General features: G+C 36.3%; 1 long non-coding RNA gene across 1 annotated transcript; it reads left to right on the top strand.

Moving 5' to 3' along the window:
* The first annotated feature begins 213 nt into the window (after positions 1-213).
* LOC131995267 (uncharacterized) lies at positions 214-6,287 on the top strand. Its single transcript, XR_009397335.1, has 4 exons — positions 214-449; positions 513-572; positions 641-1,238; positions 6,138-6,287. It is a non-coding gene; the product is annotated as an uncharacterized LOC131995267 (long non-coding RNA).
* The last annotated feature ends 928 nt before the right edge of the window (positions 6,288-7,215 follow it).

Here is a 7,215-nt window from a genome sequence, read left to right as displayed (position 1 = left end):
GCGTTATAGGCGGACATGCTAGCCTCTGCGCTACGGTGGCCTCCCGTCCATCATCCATCATTACTTGGGAAAAATTCCAGTTTGCTCTCATTCTTGTGACAACCTGTTTGTGCACAGATGGCAAACCCTGTTGTACGTCCTACGCTCATGTATAGGTTGTGCCACTAAATATCACCATTGTGAATGTCCATAAAATAGAAAATGTCAAAAGAAAATAGAAAGTACACACGAAATGATAACACAACATATATAGTGTTCGTTACAAAGCCAGCTATTTTTATGTAGCCAGTGAAATTAAAATAGTTGGGAAAGGCTCAAACTAAATGCGTGCTAAAAATGTTAATTGTGCTTGTTATTTGTCATTGTTGCATGTAGATATCAACCAAAACAAATACCCAAGGCGACAAAAGAAATGTCCAATGCAAAATCCTAACGTACACAAGCAAAAGGTAAGAAAATTGCAAATGAAAAGAAATAATGTACATTTTAAAGTAAAAGTCTATCTCTTACAGAAAAATATGCCAAACATGGAAATCCATTTGTGAAACATATCTTAAAAACAATTACAAAAGGTTGTTGTCTGTGTTGTGGAAGTTTCCTGTCGCTGACAAAATGTTGAAATCTAATGTGCCTTTCGTAGAAGCCTCTTTGCCTTTATATTGCTTAGTAACAACAAGAAGTATGTTCCATACATGTCCACTGAGATTGGATTTTCTATGAAAGTTAGATACGAAAACAAATGGCCTGCCGCAAAAGCCTGTATAAAATGTGTGCAAAATAATAGGAATGGACGCTGGAAAGTCCATGACAAATTGTCAAATCGCCTTATTACTGTGTGTGCCTAATTGGGTGCAACTGCCGTCCCTGCCTATTCATTGGCATAGTTCCTGTATTGCCCCAAAAAATATGTTCGTAGGTAGCAGGTAACAAAATCTATGGGTGAATACCATCTAACGATGTCCATACAAAATGATGCACACGCATGTCTGTCCGTCAAAGCTAACAACACAATCAAATACCTAAGGATCTGTAATGGGAAGATAAGTATATTTTTTGAAATTCATCTATTGCAATGTTCTAATTCGTTTTCTCCTCTTTTCAGGTAATCTTTCTCATAAATTATTTTAAATATATATCTTTCATTTCTAAATTTCAGGTAACATCACGAAACATCTAGTATGCTGCTATGATCTGACATCTATAAAATAATTGCGACCTAATTGTGGCAAGAGCCATTGGTAAGAGTTACTAATACTCATAGCAATAAAGTCTAGTACAGCGTAGCTTTAAGTTAGGTGTAGGGTATGTTTAGGTCTGTCTATTGTTTCAAATGTGAATTATTCCGATTAGTTTTCCATTTAAATTCTCAATTTCATATTGGCAGTTTCCAATAGGTCTTTTTTATTCGACATTTGAGCCACTGTTTGCATAGCTTTGCATTAATACCTTTTGAGAAATTGCTTCGGACAACATTTTTTCTAAAAACTTCTTGTCCAGGTTTGAATTGTACATTTTTCTTAATTCTCTTGTTGTACGTCCTTTCATTTCTTTCGCTTTTGGTAAAATTTGTGTATCGCCATCAGAAAGTGCTACTAATTTTCTTAAAATTTCGTAGGCATCCGCATGTGTGATCATGTTATAGCCTGTGAGTGCAAAATAGGGTGTTACGCTTGTTGATGCGTGAACTGTCGTTCTTACTGAGCATTCAATACGAGATAGATTTTCATCCCATCGTTTTTGATCAGTTTGTAGGTATCTTCTAATACAGCTAAGTATAGTTTGGTTTACCCTTTCACTAGCATTTGATTGCGATGAGTGTATTGCTGTTCTCATGTACCGTAATCCAAATATCTTAAGCATATTTTGAAAGGCATCAGATATAAATTGTTTTCCATTGTTTGAATGGATTATTTCGGGGACACCAAATTTATGAAAAACTTCTTCTATGAGAAATTTATTTACCAATTTAACCGTGGCCTTGGACATTGCTTTTAGAATGATAAATTTTGTCTTGTGGTCCAATACTATAAATATAAAGGCTTTTCCAGAACAGGTACGTGGATAAGGTCCTAGAAAATCTACATAGATTTTCTGGAATGGTCTTGTTGTTGTAGTTTCTTTTCCCATTGGTGGTCTTAATGTTTGCCTGAGGTGTTTTGTCGCTTTGCCAGTGTCGCACATGCTTATGAAGGTTTTTATTTGAGATACCATCGATGGCCAATAGAAAAATTGCCGTATGTCATAAAGTGATTTTGCTATACCACCATGAGATGTGTTTTCGTTGTGTGATTTTCGTATCACTTCATCTGTTAGATTCTCAGGTAGCCAGATTCTTCTGTTTGGGTTTCTTCTCTATTGAATTTTACTCGCTTGTACACAACACCTTCTGATACTTTCAGATCAGGTAGTCGATTTTTGTTTTGCTCAACTGTGTCGATTAATTTCAAATATTTCTCGCTTTCAAATTCTTTCGAGTTGAAATCAATTATGCCTGTTCGCTCAAACTCGACTTCTTCCATATCAAGTCTTGATAGCATGACAGGTACCATATTTTTAGTGCCTTTTCTATGCTCGATGGTAAATTTATATCCCTGGAGTTTTTAACTCCAGCGTGCTAAACGGCCATTAAGGTCATGTTGTCTCATCAGCCACTGTAAACTGTAGTGGTCAATTATGACAGTAAACTCCATGAGCTCAACATATTGCCCGAAGCGTTTAATAGCCAACAAAACTGCAAGGCATTCCTTCTCGGTAGTAGAGTAGTTTCGTTGTGCTGAATTTAATTTTCTTGAGTAGTACTCTATTGGGTGTTCTTCATTATCATTGTCCTTCTGAAAAAGGACGGCACCCACGCCTACATTTGATGCATCGCATTGTATATAAAAAAGGGTTTATCAAAGTTAGGGCTGGTTAAAACAGGACTAGAGATCAGACGCAATTTCAATTGCTCAAATGCAGCTAAAGCCTCAGGAGTCATGGAAAATTTGGGCGATTTATTGAGTGTATCGGTCAGTGGAGCTGTTTGTGTAGAGTACTCATAGATAAATCTACGATACCAACCTACAGTCCCCAAAAATTTCCTGACATCCTTTGCGCATCTGGGTGGCTTAATATTAGCAATAGCCTCAACCTTGCTAGTGTCTGTCTTCAGTTTTCCGCCACCAACAATATAACCTAAATATTGCAATTCTTTATGGCAAAATTTTGATTTTCCCATATTGATTGTCAGTCCTGCTGCCGTTAACTTCTGTCCAACCGTCTTGAGCATTTGCATGTGTGTTTCGAAATTGGGTGACACGACAAGTAAATCATTTGGGTATACGAAAACTCGGTCTCTCAACTCTGAAGGAATCACTTTGTCCATCAGGCGGCACATCCGTTGAGCAGCATTGCACAATCCAAAAGGCATTACTTTAAACTGGTAATGTGGACGGCCTTGTACTGTGAATGCTGTCAACGGTCGGCTCGATTCCTCCAGAGGAATTTGCCAAAATACATCCTTCAGATCTATTCCTGAAATGAAGTGTGTGTCGCCCAACCTCGATAACAATCCGTCGATGTTAGGCAGTGGATATGCGTCCTTGCGAGTAACCTTGTTTAACATTCTAGCATCCAAGCAAAGACGGTTTTTACCTGGTTTGACCACAAGAGTAACACGATTATTCCACTCTGCATTTTCCGCTATTTCAATTACATCTAACTCTAACATTCTATCAAGTTCGTCGTACATAAGTCTTTGAACAGCAGGGCTCACTGGAAAATATCTCATTTTTCTGGAGGCTGCATCCCCTATATCGATTATATGACGCTCAACGTGTGTCTTACCTAGTCCAAATTCGGAATAGCACCTAAAAGACTGTTTTACATCTTCAAACACAATTTCCTGCAAAGGGGATAGTTCATGTATTGGTCTATTCTCAACCAGACTATAATCGATTTCATTAATCATATTGTCAAAACAAATTCGTATGCCTAATTCATTACAAAATTCATATCCTAGTATTAGTTCTTGTCTTAACATCTCGCGCTTCTTATCACCGCATTCTACAGTAAATTTTTACCTTACATTCTCTAAACATGAACTTCCTAAATAACTAATTGAAGCACCACTGTCCATCAAACCTTTAAATTCATGCCCATTCAATTTAACATTCATATATGGACGTATGTCGTTTTCGATGTTCAGACAGGCAGAAGCGATTTCATGTCGTTCTTTCTTTCTTCGTTCATATCCTTTTCTGGCCTTTAAAATCCTTTTGCTTGTGCCAGGTACGAAATCTTTAAATATTTCCGATCGGATTCTTTCATAACGCTCCAAACGATCATTATAAGGTATTATGGCTTTGAGTTTTCGTTCATGGGTGTGTGAACAGGTAGGCTTTTGAATATTAATTTGACCAGGTGTTCTTTTGGCTGATGTAGGGGTTAAATTGTCAACATCGGGTTGATTGTCGATTGTATTACCTGTGGTGATACAATAACAAACTAGTTGTTTGGAATTGTGTATCATTGCCTCGACTTCATGTGTGTCTACATTAGGTAAAAATTCGGCTTGCATCTCATTCACTCTTCTGTAGTTTAGGTGTTGTTGTGGTTGGCGAAAAGATAAGCGTTTTGCTACTGTTCTCTCGGCTCGTTTACATTCTTCCATTAGTTTATCCAATGACTCAATATTCTTTGGGTATATGAGCTGAATAAGACCATCTTTTAAGTTTTCTTTTATGACTGGAATCATTTCGGAATCCTGTATGGGAAAACGCATTTGGTTTCGCAACTTAATAATCTCCGAAATAAAAATATCAGCCGACTCGGATAGCATTTGTCTTCTTTCCATAATTTTCCTTTGAATTTCGAAGTCACTTTTGAAATTTCTGAACTTCCGGACAAAATGATATTTAAGTTGTTCCCATTGGCAAAAAGGGTTTTGTTGCCTGAATTCCCACAACCAATCGTGAGCTCGTCCACTCTGTAAATGGTGGAAACCTTTTACGAATATGTCCCATGGACAATTATAATCAATTCTTAGGGATTCTGCCCTGAAAACAAAATATTCCACACTCACAGATTTTGATGAGCCATCAAACCGAAGTCCCCCCTTTTGCAATTGGATTGGTGTGATTGGTTTATATCCCATGGCAAAATTTTGTGTGTGATTGTAGTTGTTGGGATAAGGTACATTTCCATATTGGTCATTTGGCATGTAACTGTTGTCGTCCATTGCTCGGTTTGGTAAATAATTTGTGTTATTTGGGTAGAATTGTTGTTGTCGATATGAGAAATGTTGTTGTTCTTGCTCATGGCGAGTAGACTCATGATCATTATTACGGCTGCTTGGTATAGGAATATATCCTCGCTCATCTAACGAATTTCTAATTGCTCTTGGTATCATAACTGCCAGGTTCTGTTCTATGGAACGCATAATGCTAGCCTGTGCAGCTCCAATAGATGCGTCTACGTAATCACGTACGCTTATACCGTCAGTATTTGCTTCACCAGAAGAATTGGCATTCTCAGGTAGAGTAGGCATTCGATTTTGTTGTGACATTCTGGAGAATTCTCTTCGAATTTCTCGTGCTGTTAGACTGCTGTATTCTGGTGTAGTAATAGACTCTAATGAACTTAAAGAAGATGAGGTCCTAACTGTCTAAGTGATTGATTTCCATTTGTCTCGATAACAGTACGATTCGGATCAAATCTGTCTGTGTTCCTATTCGGGGTGTTGTTCAGAGAATCTAGATTAACGCTTGTGTTTGGAATTTATTCAAATTCAGATTTTGTAAATTTCTGTTAGCAATGCGAGCTGAGGATCTAGAGCCTGTTCTTTCTGTCATTTTATAATTCAAAAATATTTAAACGTTTCCCGCAGGGAACTATTAACTTCGTTTGTATGGCAGTGTAAACATGCAAAAACATATGTCTGGTTTATTGAAATGGTATTAAGAAATAGACAATTTCTATGTGGTAATAAAAATATTGTAATTTAGATATATTCGTTTTTTTGTATGGAAATTGTTTTAGAATCTTTTAGACAATATACACATAGTTGATTAGTGTTATACATGTATTCTACAAAAACAACACTAGAAAAAACAAATATGTAGATAGTATTAATTAATTATATCTTTTTTCTTTTTCAGATAAGGACAATATGCATAGGTGTGATGGCTGAAATCTTGTAACGGATCAAGTGACAATAGAGAATGGTTTAAAAATATGTATTTGGCTTTAAGAATTATTTTCAATTTAACAATTTCAAATTAAATTTAAAAAATTACTTTAAGCTGAAATTTAAGATGTAAAGTAACAAATTTCATTAAATTTTCCTCAATAAAAAAACAAAGAAATCTAATCAGATTTAAACAAAGATGTCTTATTGGAATTTTGGGATATATTAACAATAGATCAAAAATCGGTACACTGAAAAAAATTACTATGTATGGAATACCTTCTAAATTGCATCATTCTATTTAAAAATAACAACAAATGTAATATCTAGCTTTATAGCATCAGAGTACATGATTCCAGCCTTCATAACAGTCTGATCTAATTTAGTTGGTGACTAAATGGTTGGATTAATTCTAATAGTCGTTGCAACACAGGCATGGCAATATTTTGCCTTCCGGGACACCGCTAATAAGAAAAAGAATCTTTCCCATAAGTTTGGATTATTTATCTTAACAAAATTTTAATTAAATGGATGGTGTTGGTAGCCAATATGCAATAGCAGTAAAGGCAGTCCCATGTTGCTGGGCGCCAAAATGTGACAGCAGTAGAGGCAGCCCCACGTTGCTGGGCCAAAATGTGACAACCGTAAAGGCAGCCCCACGTTGGGCGCCAAAATGTGACAACCTGTTTGTGCACAGATGGCAAACCCTGTTGTACGTCCTACGCTCATGTATAGGTTGTGCCACTAAAAATCACCATTGTGAATGTCCATAAAATAAAAAATTTCAAAAGAAAATAGGAAGTACACACGAAATGACAACACAACATATATAGTGTTCGTTACATTCTTTTGAAGAGATTGAATACATTAAAGTATCTTGATGCTCATAACTGTTTACTTGAGAAATAATTGCAAGATCATTATCGATCTCGACTTTTTGGACTCCGTCTGCAAAATGTTTCACAGCTGTCAAACCTGCCTCGTGTCCAACCTGTGAAAAATTATCTTTTATAAACTTTAAAAACTCATTAATTATTCTTTCCAATTCG

The sequence above is a fragment of the Stomoxys calcitrans genome, chromosome 2 (genome assembly GCF_963082655.1).
Source record: "Stomoxys calcitrans chromosome 2, idStoCalc2.1, whole genome shotgun sequence".
Lineage (NCBI taxonomy): Eukaryota > Metazoa > Arthropoda > Insecta > Diptera > Muscidae > Stomoxys > Stomoxys calcitrans.
The sequence above is the reverse complement of the archived record's forward strand: the minus strand, read 5'-3'. Positions and strand labels throughout refer to the sequence as shown.